Source organism: Meleagris gallopavo, chromosome 1, assembly GCF_905368555.1.
Source record: "Meleagris gallopavo chromosome 1, MGAL_WU_HG_1.1, whole genome shotgun sequence".
Taxonomy (NCBI): Eukaryota; Metazoa; Chordata; class Aves; order Galliformes; family Phasianidae; genus Meleagris; species Meleagris gallopavo.
Window position 1 is genome coordinate 144,162,450 of NC_139404.1, and position 22,521 is coordinate 144,184,970.

Below are 22,521 nucleotides of genomic sequence, written 5' to 3' on the forward strand. Positions count from 1 at the left end.
CTTCATGAGAACAAGTGGTAACATTAGTTCACTTACTGTTTCTTCTGATGATAAGGATTGCTAATTCTGAATTAAATCTTGAAAAGGAATCTCAACTATGTGACAGAAAAATGCATCGTCCTTGACTGAACAAGAATCACATCGTCAACTGTCAGAACAGCCTTATCTCAAGCAAAGTGCCATCAACTTCAAAATGAATAGTATTAAAATATATAAACTAAGATCTATTCTTTGGTTAGACGATTGGTAATTTTAGAAAAAAAAAACAACAACTTTCAGTACATCACCTTCCATTCATAACCTGAGTTTTTGCATTATAATAGCAGCCTTAGTCTTCGTGCTGGAAGTTGGGAATGTATAAAGCTGAGGAATGTAGTTAATTCCTGGCTGTCATAGATCTCTGTGAGCCTTTTGCTATGTTGAACTTCATTGTTAGATATATTCTGGTTGCAGAACTGACGGTGGCTTCAGGAGCTTGGGTTCAACTTAATATTATAGTCAAGTATATGTTTCAATCACATGGGCTATAGTCCCATGTAAAATAGAAAAGAAAAGAAGTTCTGAAGGGCTAAGGTAAAATGGATTTATCCTACATTATTTCAGAGGCTAGTTCAAGTGGCTATGCTACTTGAAGGCTCATTTCAGGGCCCAGATCAGACTAGAAGTCCTTGTTGATTGCCAAATTTAGGTAAGCTCTTGTATAAACTGAAAAATGATGTTTTTGTTTTCAACAAGGTGTGTGGGGCCACGGATGACATAGTGGTGGCTGGACTGATGAGTTACTCCTGCCTCCTTCTGGGAGGAGTACCAGCTCAGCCACGCAAAGACGATGAGTAAGTGACATTTCTGTAAACTGCAAAATTATTGTCTCTGTCTTTGTCTGACTGAATTCTTCCTACTACCTTTTCTCTAACCATTGTTATCCCTAACATTAAGTCAAACCTATCTGTGTGATATCTGACAGACCTCGATTAAAAGAAGCTTTGAAGAGCGAGAAAATCATATTATTGGGAGTGTGTGAGCCTCTTGGAAACAGAATCACTGTGGCTGTAGCCTCTCTCTTCTGAATTTTTGAGCTGGCTCTCCAACTAAGATTCAGGCTGAATTTTCTTAACATTGATCTCTAGGAAAAAACTGTGTTTTCTTTAGATGAATTCCTCACCTGGAAAATATTCCCTCAACTCATTAGGTTTTACCCTCTTGTTTGCTAGCCACAACCCTAACTCTGTTACTAGACCATTTTATTCACTTGCATTCATATTCTGTATGAATACATACAATGTACATACACGACGTATTCTATGCAATTTAATTAAATAAAACCTGTTAGATTGAATTAAAGAAAATCAAATGAAATTTAATCATATCAGAGTTATGAGAAGTCATTCAAAATGGTGTTACGATTCTTCACAGTTCATAGCTCATCAAGTCTATAATCATGTAACAATATATACAGTGTTCTGTCCCAAGTCTGTTTTTACTCCTAAAATTACTGTATTATTATAGGAGAAAATGGAAAGCTTTCAAAATGAAGTTAGGAAAATCAATATGTCTCGTTTTAGAACCTTAATTGTCAAGAACCAACCCTTGAACTCATAATTTGGTTCAGTAGGACTGGTAGGTATGGGTTGAATAATTTCTCACTCAGCTCAGATGTTAGTGAGAGCTTAATTACAGTTTGTATAATAAATGAAAAATGATATATTAATTGACTGCCTGTTTTTTTTGTAGATAAACTTAGACAGTGTTGTATAATTATGTCTATTCTCTGATTTTACTTTCTTTCAATTTTTTCAAAATCTGCATTGCTTGCGCTAAATATGCTTTCCTTCTCCATATACTACAGTGCTTGACAAAAAGCTGGCATCTATCTGCAGTCATTCAAGAATTCAGTTTAAGTTAATTCATTCTTGCTTTGCAGGTTTGTTAGCAACTTGGAAACAACCCTCCCCAACTAATTACTCACTGAAGGACATGGGCTTGCAAAAGAGCCCTGAGAAGGTGCAGAGCATACAACACATACGGTCACTGTGTCACAGCTTCTCCTGCTAGGTGCATGCCACTGAAAACAGGAATGGACACCTCCCTGATACAGTAAAAAAACCCAAGTACTGGAATCTTAGAGTATGGTGTCTGGGGCCCCAGAAATGTCTCTGCTGGTTGTACACAGCAGCTTTAAATGCTTCTGTACTACCTTATCTGTGCAAAGAAATAACATAGGTTTATGATAATCGGCCTTAGAAGTACATTGCTTCATTCTAACCAATACATGAGATTTGGAAAGATATTTTCTTTATACTTTTCAAATTTTTTTTTTAATTTTTAGATTTTTAAAAGTAGTTTATAAGTGCTGTTTTAATGAGAAGAACAAGACCCAACTGGTCACTATGCTGTCATTTATTGTTTAAGTATGCAGAAGGACAAGTTTGATGAGGTTTAGTGAACCTTGAATATGTTTGGGCAAAACAATAGATAAAAAATAATTACACAAGAATCTGCCTCTGTTTCCCATGAGCTGCATCAAGACACTGTCTTTTTGACTTATTTTGATACCAAAAGTGCTATCTTCCTGTTTCATAGAACCATAGAATAATGGAATCATAGAATCATAGGTTGAAAAGGACCACAATGATCATCTACTTTCAACCCCCCTGCTATGTGCAGGGTCACTGACCAGCAGAGCAGGCTACTCAGAGCCACATCCAGCCTGGCCTTGAATGCCTCCAGGGATGGGGCATCCAGAACCGCCTTGGGCAACCTGTTGCAGATTGAAACAAAAGGAAAAGAGAAGAACACGCTTTTTGTGGCCTGAATTGTTTGGCTATGATATCATTTTTTCCTTTCATGGACACCTCTGTTGTCCTACTTTTGTATTATCAGTGAGATCTCACCAGTGGCTGAGCTTTTCTCAGAGGAATCCCGAGAAGCATCTGTGGATGAGTGCTTTAAAAAAACAAGATTGTTAAATTACTGATTTTCACGTCCATCATGAAATCTTAAGGTATATTTTGTCTCAAGGAAAAAAGAGAGAGAAACCTCATCTGAAATTTCCTTTTGGGAGGTTTCTATTTTTTTGTAAACTTGATCTAACATTTATGAAGGAATGTAAAGTTCTTGTTCATATAGTTCTTTGTGAAAAAATGTAAAGAGTAATTTTATTTGGGAAGCTTCAAAGGGTTTGCCTATGCACAAGCCAGTGGACTGGAAGAGATTAGTTGAAAACAGACCGAGCACCTTATTGTGGTTTACCATGACCTTAGGCATTGCAATTGCTCACTGAATTTTCCATTGTGACACTAAATATAAATAATGCCCATAGAGTCTTTGGAGCGTTGAATGGTAAATTAATGAAGCAAAATAAAAAAAGAAAAATTGAGAAGTGAATTGTAGGTACACACTGACTTCTTGGAAATATAATAACGCGGAAAGACATCTATGTAATTCTCTGCCAAAACTTTTACAGCTAGATTGTGATTTACTAAAGAAATTTTAAAAAGAGGAAAGTAAAACTCCACCTCATATTTAATGAGGTGCTAAGAACTCTTTTCTCAGAATACCAGTATAAAACGCAGAAGTGATGCCAATACTGGTGTTTTTCTTAGCATCTACCTTACCTTTTTCCACATTACTCTTCATATGCAAACACTATACTACTCTATTCTGATGAGACTTAATTGACAGATTTCCCCCTGTAACTGTCATTAAGCTCCACACATTATTAACATAATAGCACTAAAATCCTCAGTCTTCCTCTGAAGCTTTCCTGTTTTTTTTTTTTTTTTTTTTTTTTTTAAGGAGGTGGGAGTTACTTTTCTTAAAACTCATGTTTCATTTATATAAAGGCAATCTCAGTGTTTTCTATTTGGATATTCACTTACCGACATCAGATTATTTACTAAGGTAGGTCTGTATTTAATTACAAAGGCATACTGAAAAAAATATGTTTAGCTCGTCAGATCTGATTAATTATTATAGAGTCATAGAATCATAGAATCATAGAATCACAAGGCTGGAAAGGGCCTACAAGATCATCTAGTCCAACCGTCCTCCCATCACCATTGCTACCACAAGCCATTATACCATGTCTTGTAGCTCCTCATCCAGACGCCTCTTGAACACTGCCAGGGATGGCGACTCTACCACTTCCCTGGACAAATGTTTATCAATTTTTATTTTCAGTCATGAGAAGTTGCAGATTTAATATTACATTTTTTGATATTTCTTACCAGCTATATGGCCATTTTGATTCACAGCAAGACCACTTATTGATCTCACAAGAAAGAAAAAAGTATTGCCAATGTTACAAATGAGCTAACTTTTCCCTTACCCGGTAATAACAGAGAACTTCTTATCATTTCCACCAGGTTGTTCTCTAACATACTCTTTTATTTATAACAGCTCAAAAAATCACTTTCATATCATGTACAATATATGTATGCAAAATGTATTGGCAGGCAGTTGTCATCTTGCTGATAGCAACAAAATGAATTTTGTAGGTTGAGCTGTAGGTTCACTAAATTTTTTCAGCATTCTGCATAACATAGACTTTTCCTCCATGTACTGAAAAAAATATCCATATTAAAATCATTTTTCTTCTTTGTCTTTCTATAACTTCAAGTGATTCTAAATAATTGAATATACTGTTGTTAGTTGATGTCTTATTTTTTTCACATGTGCAGAAAGAAAGCAGCAAAGACCAGGCAAAATGGTAATCTACTTTTATGATTCTGTTACCCTATGGGAGCTGAATGCAAGATGTTCTGAATCAGACTTCAAGCAAATGTTACTGCCAAATATTTCTGAGTGTTCTGTCTGAATGTCTGACATAAATCAATGAATAAAATGCAGCACATTTATAAAATATTTGTCTTATTGCTTCTTTCTTATGCCAAGAGATGTTTAAGTAGTTCCATCATCAGCTACAAAAAATGTAGTTAGTAAATAGCTCTCACTGATGCATGCCCATATGCTTCCTGCTATAGCCTGTTCATTTAATTGTATTAATATTTACTCATCTGTGTAATTCTCTTAAGATAAATATTTTGGGATGTTTTAAAAACATGCATCTTTCTCACTCTCCTTTGATGAGATGTGCTCAAATGGTTGAAGATAGTAAATGATAGACTAACACCTCTTATTCAGTATCTTCATACAGTAGTAAAGCTCTCCTGAATATAAATGTTTGTGGAATGTTGGTAGGATCACAAACAGTAGAGCCTCAAAGATCTTTTTAACCATTCCACTGCTAATGCTGAAAGACTACCAGCACTCTTTTACAGTTATTTCATTGTCTATTCCGCCTCACTGGAATATTTTTCCCATCATGTGTTGTATGTCTTTTTTTGCTGCTTAATTTCACTGAGTTATTCCTATAAGGTATCTTTTATAATCTTAAGCAGCATGACTTTTGTATATTCTTCAGACACTTGTAGACATGTATCATGCTCTCATTCGGTTTGGGCTATGTCACACTTTCCATCTTGCCTTTCTTTTCTTCTTTCTTTTTTTAAAACTTTTTTTTTTTTTTGAGTGATTTCCTTGAGTCTTTTGCTGTTTTTTTTATTTATCTTTAAAAGAACTCTCTGGTATTGTGTTGTCCAGAATGAATCAAACTTTTAAATTAGGATTTAATTTGTGTTGTTTTGCAGAGACCATATTTGGCCCAAATCCCTAACTCAGAAAATTGCCTTGAACCTCTCGTTTCATCCAATTTCCTTATCTTCTTCATCACAACTGATTTATAATTGAGATTTTCCATGTCAAATGTCTTCTTGTATTCCAAATTCACTGTGATTATACTCTCTGCACTGATTTTCATTCTATACCCTACTTATATTCCTAAATTTTGTGCAGTAAAATAAAGTTTTTCCAAACTTAATAGCATTTACAGTACTCTTTTGAAAATGTAATTAATAAGTGATCTACTATGTCTTCTTGAGAAATGATACTTTTCCATTTTTTAAAGCAACTTATTTTAAGAAACTGGTTATTTCAAGAATAATTTTATCCTTTAGCAGCATCTAGTCTATACACAATAATTCTAGCAATAGCCATAGTGCCCTCTATATTGTTTTTAAAAAACTCACTTAAATATAACAAACTTGCCATTCTTATTTTCTGTTCACTACTGTTCCATGGTCTTTATTGTGGAATGCAGAGAATCTTGAATGCTGCCTCAAGATAATCAAATGTTTTCTAGCCCTTCAGAGAAGTGTTGAGAGCCACATAGATGGTGAAAGATCTGGAAAACTAGATAAACAGAGAAAGGCGAAATGAACTGGTTTTGCTCAGGCTACAAAGCACACACTCAAAGAGGATCTCATCACAATCTTAAGTGCCTAAAAGGTAGATACTCAGAAGATTGGGGAACCTTCTTCACATTGATATGGAGTGAGAATACAAGATGCAACAGGCACAGGTTTCTGTTCACCATGTCAGCTAGTAAACACCTGAGGATCTCTTCAGATCCCTCCATGACCCAGAATTTTTCTGTGACTTTATAGCTGGACTTCCATTCACTTCTGGTATCTAGAAGTTGAGATTATAGCCTAAATTGCTGGTAGAAAGCTTAGAACAGTATAAATTTTGCTCCAAAGGCTTCTTAACGGACTGCACAGGACTCCATGCTTAAGATTTTGCTGCTGTAACCAGCTCATAAATGATATGTAATCTAGAAATGGGAGTAAATTGTTAGGTGCGCTAGTTTTACTATTCAGGATAGGAAAGATGAACACTGTTGAAGAAAATCCAAGAAGGATCTCATGGTTCTGTGTGACTAAGGAGTAAAATGATATCAAGTGATGTCATTTTATAAGAAAAATAAGTAAATTCTAATGTCTTTTAGGCAACAGTGGACTCTGAAATGAGTATTATCACTCAAAAAACAGCTTTTTGATTGGTGCTAGATCATTCTTCTATTACCTGAACAATTGTCAAAATAAAAATCCCAAAAAAGCTATTCCAAAAACCAAACTACAAACAAACCCCAAGCTAAATATTGGGATTAACTCAGGTAGGAGCGAAGCACCAAAGAAAAAAGTGAATGCTTATTTTCTATATACCTGGATACAGCATCACAGAAATTATAAATGTAAGCTTTCAAAAACCATCCAATTTGTAATCTAACATTCTACTATCTCAAAAAGATTGTCAAACAGTGAGTGACAGGGGAGGATGACTTGGTGTTGAGGTTCTGTTCCAGTACAGGAATAAGGAAGTGGAATATGAAAATAGAGAGTCACATTTTATTCTTTATTCCTTGCTATCCCAAGACTATGTGACAAATTCCTTAGGGTTCTCACAACTCTCAGAGAACATCTGGATGCTTCTCAGTTCTTTTGGTAAACTCGGCCTTTTGTTCTTCTGAACAAAAGATTTTTTTCTCCTATTTTATGTAGGAAACCACAATAGTCATTAAGATCTGAAATAACATTTTGCAGGTTCCAATGCCAGATTTTTGAATAGATATCCCATGAATAATATCTTTCCTGCTACTTTGTCACTGAGCTGACTTAATGCTTTTCCTTGCCATAAATAATCAACCTATGGCCAGCCCTGCTGGCAGGTATCCATCCCAATGCTATGGCTCTTAGGGAAGAGTCACACACACTCGCACAGACAAAATTGATTTTTGCCTTTCATTTTATTGATTAATATGGAAATGTGCTGCAATTATCTCATTGCCTTTAAAAGCCTGCCACAATGCAGAGAATTTTTAGATGCCTAATATCATTTTCTCTCAATAAGGCCCAATGAAGCAAATAAAATGTTATTTCCCTTGCCCCCCAGATAAATGTTTGAATCTCAAAAGATTGTGTACATCAAGGTTGTCTCAAATCAATACAGCCAGTATGACTTATCCTTTATTGTTTCAACATTCCTCTTGAAAGGAAAAACAAGTTTGTACGTTGCCTAGCTGCAAAAGTATATTACTAGTATGAAACAGAACTAATCAATAGGATAGGGGCAATGCTGTAAAATGCTGCACTTGAGCTCCTTAACTCTTCTAAATTATCTCTGTTCTGTTCTTTTAAATGACTGGGAGTCAAGAGTAAAAATATTCATGCAGTCTAGAGAAGGTCGAAGTAATATAAAAATCTAATGCTCATTGCACAAGGCCACTTGATTGATATGTTGTAATCAGCATAAATATTTAACAACACACAGGCAAAGTTGGCCAAAAAGTAAAAGATTGGTTCCCACTAAAACTTTCACAGCGTGAAAAGAATTGTTTTAACTGAGGGTGAAAAATTTAAAAATGGAGCATTCTTCACAGAAAAATTGCTGGCTGGCTGCACATTGGCAAGGCTTCCAGGCCAGCAGCCAGGGAACCGCCGTATTAATACTCCCTCAAGTAATTTTGATTTACTAAAATGATCGTTTTCCAACAGGAAAAATTATCTGATCAACCTGTTTCATACAAAAGAGATTTATGAATATCAATATGTTATATTTCCCTAGAAGGCTGCTGAATGTCAGAAAATCTGATAGGGGGAACTAGGGAGATATGGGGATGTTTTTGGATCAGTTATCCTTAATTTTGAGTTTTAAACTGTTTCTACTATTTTAAGCACTTAGGAAAATAGTCCTTTGATTCCCTGTAAGCTAAATAAAGAAATGAAGCCATCACTGGAGGCTTTGGAGGGAGATCCGCCCACCTTCTTTTAGTTAAGGATTGAGATGCAGGTGCTAACTTATTGCAAAGGCATGCACACTGGATTCCCTCTTCAGTGGCCTCCCCATGTGTGTCACTTTTGCATGTCTGCATTTGAGCCACTGCATAGCTCTGTCCCACCTTTAGGAGTTCCTTTCCTTTAGGAGTTCCTTTCCTTTAGGAGGAAGTTTTTCACTTAGAGGGTAGTGACACACTGGAACAGGTTGCCCAAGGAGGTTGTGGATGCCCCATCCCTAGAGGCACTCAAGGCCAGGCTGGATGTGGCTCTGGGCAGCCTGGTCTGGTGGTTGGTGACCCTGCACATAGCAGGGGGGTTGAAACTAAGTGATCATTGTGGTCCTTTTCAACCCAGGCCATTGTATGATTCTGTGAATTAGGGGTCTGCCATGATGCTGGAATCTCTAACCAAAGTTAAATCCATTACAGTGAAGCGAAGTATTGGCAAAATGATTCTATGATTCTATGATTCATCTTCCTCTCTCATCCGAGCTCTTCCTCTCACACTGAACTGTGCTCAAGGACCGTTTTCATGCAGTTCCTAAGTTCAATTCACATTCACTTAACTTGACTCCTCTACTTACCAACATATGTTGGTAAAATTCTGCTATAACCAATGTAGCATCCCAGTGCATTTGGGATACAAACTCTGATTTCATTGTAACTGTTCTAGATTCATGCAGGTATAAGCGTGAATAGGACACAGAGGCACTATCACAAAAAGCAAGAAGAAATATTACAGCGTATCCTATGCTGGTTTGCTAACAAAAATAATAAATTTCAAATTTCCTGAACATAAAGCTATATAAAAATATCTTTAAATGTTAAACTTTTTAATTATGATAACAACATTATTATTAATACTTAAATCTGCCAAGCAAATGTGACATAATCTGAGGCCTTCTAAAGTCACAAAGCATCCTTTCAATAATTTGTTTTGGAGGCAGTTACTAATTCCTATTCTCAATTTTCACAGAAAAGAACTGTTTTTGTTTCCCCTTGGCTCAATGTGGCAGCAAATGAATAACTGTTATTCCTATGCTGTATTAATGTCTGTGGACAGTGCTGGTACAGAAATAGTCAAGTATTGTCATGACAGGATGAGGTAGTAATTAAGCTGATATTTTTGTTCCAACTCAACAAAATAAGCCATGTTAGTTTTGGCTTCACTGAAAACATGGGGGAGAAAAAACAATGGTTGTCATGTGGAATACGACGGCATTTAAAGGGGAATTCTTTTTTATGTTTTCAAAAGAGAACAAAAGTGAGAAAACAAAAACCCAGCAAAAAGTATTCTAAAAATTGATTTAGCAATATTTAATTTTCTAAAATGCTGCTTAAAGTCGTCATATATTTTTTCAAGCAGAAAGATGGGAAAAAAATGACATCATCTGATATTGATGTGCTGTACCAGATACTGAATCTTGTCTGCTGGGATGGGAAATCTTTACACAGGCCACTAGCACTGCCAACAGTCAATTAACTAAAAAAAGGTCTCATAAGAATTGTCAACTCGATTCTCTTTCAGTAAATGTAAAATTTAAGACATTTTATGTCCTCATAGTTTCCCACAGTCTCTGTAAGGAAACTCAACAGTTAATAACTTATGTAAGCTGCTCCAAAAGTGACGCCTCCTATTTCATTCTGTGAAAACTACAACAGATATAAAGAGCAGAAGAGCACTATTTGATGGAGCAAATTCTAAGCTATAAATCTGTCATTAGCTGTTCATTTTTGCCAGAGATGAACAAGAGCCTGCATTCTATGCTCATAAAAATCTGCATCAGTGGAGGAGAACTACTGCTGCTGTTGCCGCTGCTGAAACATACCACCCACCACCTCACTGTGTTCATACCCACAGTTTGGTCTCCATAAATGTTCAGCAAGTGTTGATGAACTGTATTTTTTTTCACATAGAGGAATTCGGTGACACTCTTTTTCTTCATATACCCTTCTGTGTCAGACACCATTCAGTCAGACTGCCCCTCTGCTGCCATCTGTCACAGAGCAACAAAATGTAATGGAATACTGGAAGGGTGGTTCAGCCTCTACTGCCACACCACCAACATCTGCTTCTGATGTCCTGTGTCAACAATAATAAAATGGGAGGCATTACATTTGGAGTAGCCCGCATAAACAATGATGATTTAAATGATAATATTATGATCCTCCCCCACTCAGAAAGGAGTACGAAAAGGCTTTGGCTCATAGCAGCCTAGAAACAGCCTTTTTTTCCCTAAAGGAGAGAGATACCATTCATATTTTCTTTTAGGAAAGTAGGTTAGACCTGCTGTTTCAAAGATGATTTGCACAGGTAGAATTGGAAGCATTCTGTCCTTAAGTGGTAATCTTCCAAACAGGGAGTAAAAATATTTATTTCTATTATTTCAAACATTCATATATTCATATTTACAAAAAAATAACAGACATTATATTGAACTCACCCCTTGCATAATGCTTTTTATTTCTTTATTTTTCTAGAAATATTTGTGTACTTGCTGTTAGTTTAAATAAATCTGTGCAGGAGTTTTTATTCATGAAGAAATTATTGTGTCTGTATTCCAGGTGTGCTTGTTCAGCTTTGTCACATATCCCAGATGACAATTTCTTGATAGTGTACAAGGAGAAGTTTAACTAAAGCATCAATCAATCAAATGTAAAAAGATAAAATATGAAAAGGCAGATCTTATTTTTCCCTTTCCTGTGATAAGAAGGAATCTCACTAATTTAAAATAAGAGGGGTGATGACATGGAAAAATTATCATATTTTTGCATATCTCTGAAGCTACTCTCTACAGAGTTTCCCTTTCCTTTTTCCCATATTTAGTATAGGTTATCTAATCAAAATTATGCAAGAGATGAGTTCAGTTTTTAGTGGCCACTTACAAAAAGAATGTGCCAAAGTTTGACTGTAGTTTATGTCTGTTGTTTCCCTTAGTAAAATGTTTTATTAGAAGTGAAAAATCCATAGATGTTTATAAAATTTGTTCTTCAAAATGCAGTGACAATGATTGCATTCATGCTATTATTGCATGTTATGGATAGTGAAGGAACAATGAGGGACACAATAGTGTTTGCGAGTCTCCCTAGATGCCTTCTCCCATCTGGGATGCATGACACAGCCAAGCATCTTTTTCACTAACATGTATGAAGAAGATAACTTCCAAAAGACAGCCTAGGAAAGAGAAAGTGGTGGCAGAAAACTCAACGACAGTACCTGTCCAGCTCAGAGTGCAATGTCACAACTTGTTCAAGCCAACTGAAAAGGGGCTGCTTCTCCACATTGAGGACAAAATCTCACCCTCAGAGAAGTGCAAGGAGAGCTGCAGAAGTACAGATGGAGCTGGTTGGAAACCAAACCCCTTTCCCATGGGGATTCATTTTCAGATGGATGTGATCTTCTCTAGAATAATCAAAAAGTGAAGGAGAATGGGAATCCACTAAAGGTGGATTTTACTATATTTTACTATCAAGCAGTCAGACGGGTGCCAACATTTGCTTCGGGATCTCAGGTGGCCTCCATTACCACAGGGTCTGCAGCAGGAGATGAAGGGAGTGTGATATGTGACTGCAGGGGCTAGATGAGGGTTGCACCCAGGAGGATGCCCTGTGTATTGGAAAGTTCTGTAAGCATTCTGTAGCAGCTAGAACAGCTCCATAGCGGGATGTAGGCACTGCAGGCAAAAATGTTCCCAGATAGATGAGTAGGAACAGCACATTGGAGAGAGGCCACTTTGTGTAAGTAGAAATAGTGGTTGGCAACCCTGTACATAGCAGGGGGATTGAAACTAAATGATCACTATGGTCCTTTTCAACTCAGGCCATTCTATAATTCTATGAAATAGGGGACTGTCATGGTGCTGGAATCTGCAACCAAAGTTAAAGCTATTACTGCAAAGCAAAGTATTGGCAGAAGATGGCCACAGAAAAAGTTTGGTGAATAGCATTACATAATTTCTCCTTATCATTTGAACTCCTTTCTTATACCTGCTGTTATTCTTCGACCATTGCTATTCTTCAGTACTCATCCTGTTGCTAGAAAGCAGTTAGAGAGCTTTGAATGTTCTTGTGGAACAAATTTAAAAGAAAACATCAACAGTAAAGGAATATCTTGATAGGCCAAGAAGTTTGAGCCTTTTTGTGAATGCTTGGTATAAAAATTATTTGTTCCTAAAACAAGAAAGTTCCCATAAGTTCATCTTGTTTCAAATAGTCTTATGTTTTTCATGGAGAAGAAAGAGGAAGTAACAATAAATGCAGATGAAGTAGGGAGTAATTAGTTACGTGCCAGCTTGTGTTCATTCCAGCTCCCTGACAGACTTTGTGTGGCTGAGAAAATGGTTAGCAGGTTGTGACAGCAGAATGATGTGATCAGAAAAACAACCTGCTGTGAAGGGGAAGGATAAGGGTAAACTCAATCCTTTATGCACTGAACAACAAAACAATTATTCACTGGGACAGAGGCCACCAAAGACACATTTGTTCTGGATTTTTTTTTGTTCCATTTAGGTATGGATTTTTATTTTTATTATCATTTAAGATACAGCTCTGCTGTGTGGTTGCTTTACAGAGCTTTATGTTTGAAAAAATGTTGTCTTCCAGGTAAGTGCTGTCATTATGCAGTTATTTATCCTTTTACCATTAGGGCATCCTCTTTGATCAGTAGTTTTATGGATTTATTTACAAAATAGATTACACTGTGTTGCTTTGGATGCGTGTTCTTGACAATCAGATAAAATACCCTTATTCACATTCAGTTTATTTCTTTATCTCCTCGGTTTGTATCAGCCACTTCCTCACATTCTCCCTGAGCTTTTAGATGACTCATCAGGAAACAAATACAGGTTTTTGTATTGTTTGTTTTTTTTTCTTTCTTTTCAAAAAATGGACAGGATTATGTTTGGATATCTCCAATCCCATCTTATCCAACACTTCTGGATAGCACAAGAAATAAGATAATGGCAGAGTTATCTGCAACGTACAGCACCCTGTCTGCTACTACCTGTTTCCTGCAGAAAGAAGGCTATGTAAACAGAACTAGGGGAATGAAATAGGTCTCTGAAGGCACTTGTATTTTTCCCTCTTGGGTCATGAGCTGAAAAAATCTTCACATATCACCGGAAACTTTACAATGCATTTAATTTAGTTAGAAAATTACCAGTAATATTCTTCAGATCTCATTTTCCCACAGATATCACAGTCTCATGCACAAATTGGATTCAATCACTAGAAAAAACATTTTATTTATCAAGTTTTTAACAGAGTTTGATGCAAGAGAATGAATATATATCTCTTTTATTCCAAATAGTGAAGAACTACAAGAGAACACATACCCAAAGCTATGGAATTTCTAGGTTAATACATTTGTTTTCATGTCAAATAGTCAGAAGAGACAGGCGTCTTCCACCCATTAGGTTTCCTATACCATGCCTCCTCTCTGCAGTGCATGCAGATAACAAATCTTTCTCTACTTCAGATAAGTCAGAAGAAAAGTACATCCATGGGAGGGAGGGCCACCCAAAGTGCTTCACACCAGCTTTTCCCAGAAAAAGAGTCATTTCACATGGTTACTGTTTCCAGCAGAGAAACGAGGATGCTGCTGGAAAATGAAGCAGGCTGCATACATCAGATTAGGAATGAGAACATGGAACAGAGTGATGTTTTGGGGATAAGTGTATTGCAGCTGTTAAGTAAGATGTCTCTCTAGCCAGGGCTGATGAATTCTGCAGCTCAGAACTGCAGAACAGAGAAGTTTGTTCAAGGAATGATCTATCTATCTTGTGACAGTTTTTGAAAACTAAACGCTTCTTTTCGAATGCTCTTCTTATTTCATGATTCATGCTGTCCCTAATGCAGTATTAGTGGTGTATGTCATGAGATCTTTCCCCAGGATACCATTATTCATTTAAAAAAATAATCAAAGGATTTTAATCACAAAGGCTGCTTTAATTAATCACCTACAGAATGCTGAAGTTTGCAGGGAACAAAATAATGCCTCTCTATACTGATTTTGTTGAGACCTATTTTTATCTCTTAGATTATCAAGGGCCATTTCTACTACCTACTTCTATAGAGAAGATCAGAGTTCTACACATTTGGATGTAAATGCACTTTTATTCTGTGAAACTGTGCGTTATGTACATGTGCCTGTATGCATATATCTGCATGTACTTCCACCATCATGCATATAGATTTCATAACTGCAAGTGCAAGTAAAAAAAGCTTTCCAGAAACACAGTTGAACACTGGATTCAAACATCAATATCTGTTTGCTAACTGCTAGCACACAGCAAATAAATTCAAAAGCTAGAGTACATTTATGAATTCAAGAACAAATTTCCAGCTGTAAAAATGTAGTCCCCAAAAGCCACTTGCTGGCTATGTTTTGCTGTTCAGTTTAGCTTAGATCCATTTGACAAGGGAAACCTACTGAAATTTATCCTTCTATCCTTTTGCAGAATTTATAGGAGACTGGATGGCTCCAGGGATGAAGGACAAGACAAGACAGTTTTATCCACATGATATGTTATTGGCATATTCTGTGGATTTGTGGGGCTTGATTATTTACAGTGCTTAAAAGTGACCCGTGCATGAATCCAGCACAGAAGGTGGACAAGAGCAGGGTAAAAGACGGCATTTCCATCCCTGGAATATACTAGCATTTTGCAATGCTTTTTTTTCCTCTTGCAAGTTGTTATGATTTATGACGACTACCCATAGAAGGAGGAAAAATTCTGCTTAAAATAACCAGATGAATTATTTAATCGTTTGAGATTCATTATATGTAAAATGAAGCAATTACGCTGAGGACTCCACATGCTACAGGATGGTGCAGCATGGAACATCCTTGCCTCATGATGGAGAAGCCATGGTTTCTCATCAGTACCTGTTTGTAGATAGGAGATCCTGAGCTATCAGAACTGGAACCTTCTGTTTCCCAGCTTTTAACTCTCAGAAGATAGTTTCCACATATATATTAAAAATAAGCTGTTCTTTTAGTCCTTATGGATGTTAATCTTCTGGCAATCTGACAGGGAAGTGAGAGGAGGTTCTTTGTCTAACTTCTGCTCACAGAGGATTTCAGGATGCAAAGTTCTGCGGTTTTTCCCCTTGGGTGGATTTACAATAAAAAACCTACAGCATTGTAAGTGGGATCTGAGCGATGATAGCCCCTGTGGCCAAGCGCCAATGCTTACCAGTGCGTGCAGAACCTTTGACGAGTGGGTGCGCATATTTCTCTGACCAAGGCTGCAGGGGGAATGCAGCAGTTGTTTTATGTTATATGATATATATATGTTATATGTTATAAGATATCAGAAGCCTAACTACAGAACATGACCTTGACTCAAAACTAGTTGCAAGTCTGCTATACTGAAATAATTCCAGAAATGACTCCACAGTTTTTTAGAAAAGTTAGGGACAAAATGTAATGCATCAGTTCTGCTTATGATAAGCAATTCAGGACCCTGAGAGGGCCCCTACAGAACAGCTTCAAGCACTGATGGATTGCTTGTACATTATCCCTACTGATTACTGAACACTGCACCCGGCCAAGCACTTTCACTCTGATTGAAGATATGAGGTGCAGACTTTGATCAAAATGAATTAAATGACCACTCTGCAACACTTTTCCAACTAGGCACATCATTAACTGCAGACAGGAGACAACGTGAGCAGGAGCTGAATTTGTGACCCGTGTAAAATGGGAAGGAAGTCAGAATGAGATCAGGGTCACCAGCACAAATGTAAATGGATCCATCGGTAGCATACAATTTCTTCTGTTTGCACTTTAAAGTGACTAATCTTAAATAAATATATTTTTATTCAAATTTTATAATAGTGCAGGCACAGAGAAAGTATACCTTATTTCATAATGAAATAAGAGTCTGGAACCAGTACAATCAGCTGCTGGATGTTACTCCTTGATACACTACTTAGGAGCCCAAATCCAAATGGCCAGGAGCCCTGGGCATCAGCCACCTCTCAAAGTCAACCCGTTGAGCCTAAAAGCAAATTCCTTCCTTCTGCCAGTGGGTGATGGCAAGCATAGTTTCAGACATTTCTTCATGCACTCCTCCCCCTCAGTGTCCTATCTGCCTGTGCTGGAGCTGCAAGCAGGACCTAGACACTGTGGCTCTTCCTTTCCCCGTGGACACATGGAAATGGCTCAGCATTTCTCCTGCTGACACCACTTCCAGCCCTCCTCAGCCTCAGCAGTTCAAACACATCTCTGCATGTTTCCATGGTGCTCCTTAGCCATGTGAGGCTGTGGATCAGAGATCAGCAGCTTTGCAGCAGCCCTAGGGTCATCACGAACCCACAGCATGGTATGCCAGTGGGAGCCTCCAATGTTCCATACTAATACCTGATGTGACATGCCTCCTTGCAAACTCCTGTTCAGTCCAAACCCACCACACTTCTTTCATCTCCTTCTCATCTTTTCTATGGCTTTCTGTTCTGCTTTGGTTTATCAGGCTTAAAATTATGCTCTGAACTTCTCATCCAAAGTGATTTTGGCTCTTTCAGTGTTTGTCTAGCAGGTGCTCCAACCCCTGGAAAGCCCCTAAATCTATTTTTTAAGGTATTAAGAAGTTATCCTGTATTGCACCAATACAGGCTGGGGGATGAGCTGCTGGAGGGAGCTCTGCAGAGAGGGACCTGGGTGTCCTGGTGGACAACAGGTTGGCCATGAGCCAGCAGTGTGCCCTCGTGGCCAAAAAGGCCAATGGCATTCTGGGGTGCATTAAGAAGAGCGTGGCCAGCAGGTCGAGGGAGGTGATCATCCCCCTCTACTCTGCCCTGGTAAGGCCTCATCTGGAGTACTGTGTCCAGTTCTGGGCTCCCCAGTACAAAAAAGACAGGGATCTCTTGGAAAGAGTCCAGCGGAGGGCCACAAAGATGGTGAAGGGCCTGGAGCATCTCCCCTATGAAGAAAGGCTAAGTGAACTGGGTCTGTTTAGCCTTGAGAAAAGACGACTGAGAGGGGACCTGATCCAGGTTTATAAATATCTGAGGTGTGGCGGCCATAGCGGTGAGGCCAGTCTCTTTTCAGTGGTACGTGGAGACAGGACGAGGGGAAACGGACATAAGCTGCAGCATAGGAAGTTTCGCACGAATGCGCGTAAGAACTTCTTCACGGTGAGGGTGACGGAGCACTGGAACAGGCTGCCCAGGGGGTTGTGGAGTCTCCTTCTCTGGAGATATTCAAGTCTTGCCTGGACGCCTACCTGTGCGACCTGGTGTAGGGAACCTGCTTTGGCAGGAGGTTGGTCTCAATGATCTCTAGAGGTCCCTTCCAACCCCTACAATTCTGTGATTCTGTGATTATCCTCCAAGAAAGTAACAATATCAGCTGCTCAGCTGAAGTGCCTCAACACCAACACATGCAGCTTGAGAAACAAACAGGAAGAGTTGGACTTGTCTAGGGGCACAAAGAAGGATGAGAGAGGCTTCTGTAGGCTTCTATACATCAACTGGAAAGGAAAAGTCCACGAGGGCATCTTCCCCTTAGTGAGAAATACAGGGCAGGTTAGTAACAGCAGACAAAGAGAAGGCTGAGGTGCTCAACAACTTACTTTGCCTCAGTCTTCACTTGCGACTTCTCCACACACAGTCTTTTAGCAGATGATTCAGAAGATGGAAATTAGAGGAGTGTTGCCTTCCCACTGTATGTGAGGAGCAGATTCACAACTGCCTGAAGAACCTGAATGTCTATGGATCCAATGAGATGCATTCTGGAGTTCTGAGGGAACTGTCCAATGTACTCACCAAGTCACTCTCAATGATATTTGGAAAATCATGGCAGTCAGATGAAGTCCCTGGTGATTGAAAAAAAGGCAGTGCCACATCCATTTTTAGGGTGACCGAGGGAACTACAGACCTTTTAACACTTCACCTCAGTACTGAGAAACAGCATGGAGCAGATCCTTCTGGAAGCTACACTAAGGAACACGGAGGGAGGTGATATGGGAGAACCAGCATGGCTTCATCAAGGGCAGGTCTTGCTTGACCAACCTTGTTGTTTTTTATGATGGTGTAACTGCATCAGTAGACAAGGGGAGAGCTACTGGTGTCATCTATTGGATTTGACCTTTGACATGGTCTCCCATAGAATCCTTCTCTCCAGATTGGAAAGATATGGATTTGATAGGTGGGCTGCTCAAAGGATGAGGAACTGTTTATGAAATTGTATCCAGAGAATAGTGGTCAATGACTCAATATTAGATGGAGATGGGTGACAAGTGGTGTCCCTCAGGGGTCAGTTCTGGGACTGGTGCCCTTTAACATCTTCATCAATGACATTGACAGTGGGATTGAGTGTGCCCTTGACAAGTATGCAGGTGACACCAAGCTTTGAGGTGTGGTTGACATGCTCCAGGAAAGGTATGACATTTAGAGAGACCTAGACAGGCTGAGTAGGTGTAGGAAAACCTCATGAGATTCAGCAAAGCTAAGTGCAAAGTCTTGCCCCTGGGTCATGGCAACCCCCTACTATTAATACAGATTGGGGGATGTAGGGATAGATCACAGCCCTCTCAAAAATAGCTTGGGAGTATTAGCGGATGGAAGCAAGACATGAGCCAGCAATGTGCCTTTGTATCCCAGAAAATCAGCTGTATCCTGAGCTGTACCAAAAGAAGCATGGCCAGCATGTCAAGGGAGGTGATCCTGCCCCTCTACAATGTGCTGGTGTAGCCTCACCTGGAGTATTGCATCCATGTGGAGACTTCAGTACAGAAGAGACATGGACCTGCTGGAGTGTGTCCAGAGGAGGGCCACAAAAACGATCCAAGGGGTGGAACGCCTCTCCTGTGAGGATAGGCTGAGAAAGCTGAGGCTGTTCTTCAGTACCCAAAGGAGGACCGTAAGAAAAAAGGTGACAGACTGTTTAGCAGGGCCTGCTGTAATAGGACAAGGGGAAATGGTTTCATACTAAAAGAGAGGAGATTTAGATTAGACATAAAGAAATTTTTTACAATCAGGGTGGTGAGGCACTGGAACAGGTTGCCCAGAGAGGCAGTGGATGCTCCATCCAGCCAAATTAAGGCTGGACCAGGGTTTGGTCTAGCTGTTGTGTCCCTGTTCATTGCAGCAGTGTTGGACTAGATGACCTTTAAGAGTCCCTTCCAACTCAAATGAATCTATGAACCCAAGTGCCCAGCTTTGAAGCTGGACTGAATCAGTGCATGCATTAGAAATTCACTGGCATGACGGACAGCATGGATCTATTTTCCTTTTATTTTAGTGGTCATCACTTAGCACTTATGCAATAGTCTGAATGTAAACTGAGTGCTATGTCTATTTGAGCTAAGCTAGCTAGAGGGAAGCTCAGAAAGTGCTATGTGAATGGACTATTCACAAGGCAGTGAAAGCCAGAAAGTCAGCTGCCCTTTTGATTTTTCCTGTTAAATCACATCTTTACTCATAGCCTAATCTGTTCTTCAAATTGTCAAGTGAGCCCCTGGTTTGAAAATAGTATGTGCCAACCTTCTCCTATCACATTATTTCCATCTTCATATAAACGGCAGGAATTTTTCAGAAGAAACAGCTGCTCCTGTGGAAGAGGTGTGGCCTTTGGGTTTCTGATAATTTTGGGTTCAACTCTTACATTCTTTTTTTCTCTTTTTCTGTTATCTGTTAATCAAAGAGAGACTAGATAGAGAAAGAAGAAAGAAAGTGTTGCAAACTAATTTATACCATTCCACCTTACCTTTCTACTGTAAATTCAACTGACTTCCGAAGCTCTTTGAAAGAGAAAAATCTTCTAGTGGTTTTCTTTTTTTTTTTTTAAATGTTGTCCCCAGCAAGAGGACAAACATCATATGTGATTATTTTTAAAAGACTAAAAATGGCCTTTCTTGGACATGCTGTTAGAATGATTGTGTCTGATTGTTTCTGAAGGAGGACGTAAGGGGAAGAGGGTTTGACTGTAAGGGCAATATAATGCAAACATGTTTTCTTCCAAAAAGGGTAAATTGCAAAATGGAGGAGATAATTTCAAAAAAGTACACAGAGCAACTCAGTAGCCCTTTCAAGAGTGTTTCTGCAAAATTTACTGCACTCTGGAAGGAGAGAAGAGAGTGTCTCTCTCCAAAAAAGAGATAGCCCAGGTTGTAAGGGCTTTCTCTAAGGTACCCAAGAACAAAGCTCCAGCATGTGCTTCTGTGGAGCATCAAGATTTGTTATTCATTTTAATTGCTGTAAAATGGGTATAGAGATTGTTCTATTGCTGATTGAAGGTAGCTTTGTTTGATCTGACACTATATTCAATTTTGATATTTCTTTCCTTAGGCAATCTAATAAAAGGACCTGAAGAATAAAAGGACCTGAAGAATGGTATGAAAAGACAGATGATTTTATTCTAGAATTAATAATTAAAAAAATAAAAAAGATTAAAGAGAAACTGAAACTCTTCTATGGTTCCTTTAAAGATTCGAAATTTCAACCAAAACTTTTTTAATTTTGAAAATGTAGTCTAAGCACTGTCCTAAGCTGAGTACCCAACATGCACAGAATATTTAACTATCCAGTGAGATTGTTCTACTATGGTGGATGCATTCATATTAGTGCTTTAATTTGGATCACAATTTCTTTTTTTAAAGTGTATTCCTTGCCTGCCCTCACTTTATGTGGTTTGGTTCTCCCTGTGATGTAGGCTCTGAGTGCACAGGATGGATCCTGCTGGGTGAAAATTGCATGGGAAGGAGTACTTCAAGACAGCAGTCATCTTACCCCAGCACAAATGGGCACAGGTGATCAGGGCCAGGGGAGCTGTGAAATGAAAATGCTGTGAGTCTCTGGTCCTCAGCACAATCTGGTTTGTTTTCAGATCCTCTACTGGCAGTCCATGCTTCCAGCTAATACATATTAATTTCCTATTAAGTAAACAAAAAGAGGTGACAGCAGAGGCCCCTGGAAGGATATCCTTGGCTGCATCAGCCAACGCATCATAGACAGATCAGCAATATTTCTACTGATAGGATTAAGTGCAAGCTGTGATGAAGTAGACTTCATCTTCCTTACTGACTGAGTACTGGCAGCACTGCTTTTGAACTCTTTTTAAAAAATCATTTAATTACTTTGAGCAGCCATGTAGGTTGATCATTTTCTGTAAAAATACTAATGTGTTGATTTACCTCCTAACTTTTTAAAAAATATATACAGACTGCTATTATTGCTGAAATTTTTCTCCCTTCTTAACCAACAACTCATGAACTAGAAAGTCCTTCAAGAAGTATTGATGATCGTAAACTAAAACTCTTTTTGAAGACTGCCTTTCCAGAACAAAATTTCAAATTATGCTCATGATTAATCCAAAAAGTTTTAAATATATTGCATTTTTAAAGTTGTCCTCAGATACTCTATTTCTGTAGTGTCCTATTTTTCTCTCTCTCTGTCTCTTTTTTATGTATATATATAAATATTTTATACAAAACAGATGGTGTGGTAAGGTTGTTATTTGGTAAAAAGAAAGAATATGAAACAGAATGGGTCATATTATTTCATAAAATAATTCTATTAACATTAAAGTGGGCACTCAAAACAGTAGGGTTTGCCTCTACCTACTGAAGTGAGTTACACAGCTTAAAACTTAATTATTGTCCTAGAATGATAATTGCACCTAGCCATGCAAGCCATGCAAGAAGAAATCAGTGCGCAACCAAATGGTGTTTTTACATGATTAAAGAGAATAAATATCCATTGAAAGGGACATTATCTTTCTCTTCCTTAGTCTGTTCCTCAGGAGCTGGTGACTGTGACCTACAATTTGCACACTGAAGGGTCTTTCAAATTGGTGAATCTTCAGACTGCAGATCTGCGTGGCTCCTACTTCTATCAGAGAATGATAT

General features: G+C 38.4%; 1 protein-coding gene and 1 non-coding gene across 2 annotated transcripts in view; one reads left to right on the top strand and one right to left on the bottom strand.

Moving 5' to 3' along the window:
- The window catches only part of GPC6 (glypican 6), a 732,688-nt gene that overhangs the window by 74,243 nt on the left and 635,924 nt on the right, over positions 1-22,521 (bottom strand). The window lies entirely within an intron of this gene.
- LOC116216231 (U7 small nuclear RNA) lies at positions 17,177-17,236 on the top strand. The gene has a single exon (XR_004158685.1). It is a non-coding gene; the product is annotated as a U7 small nuclear RNA (small nuclear RNA).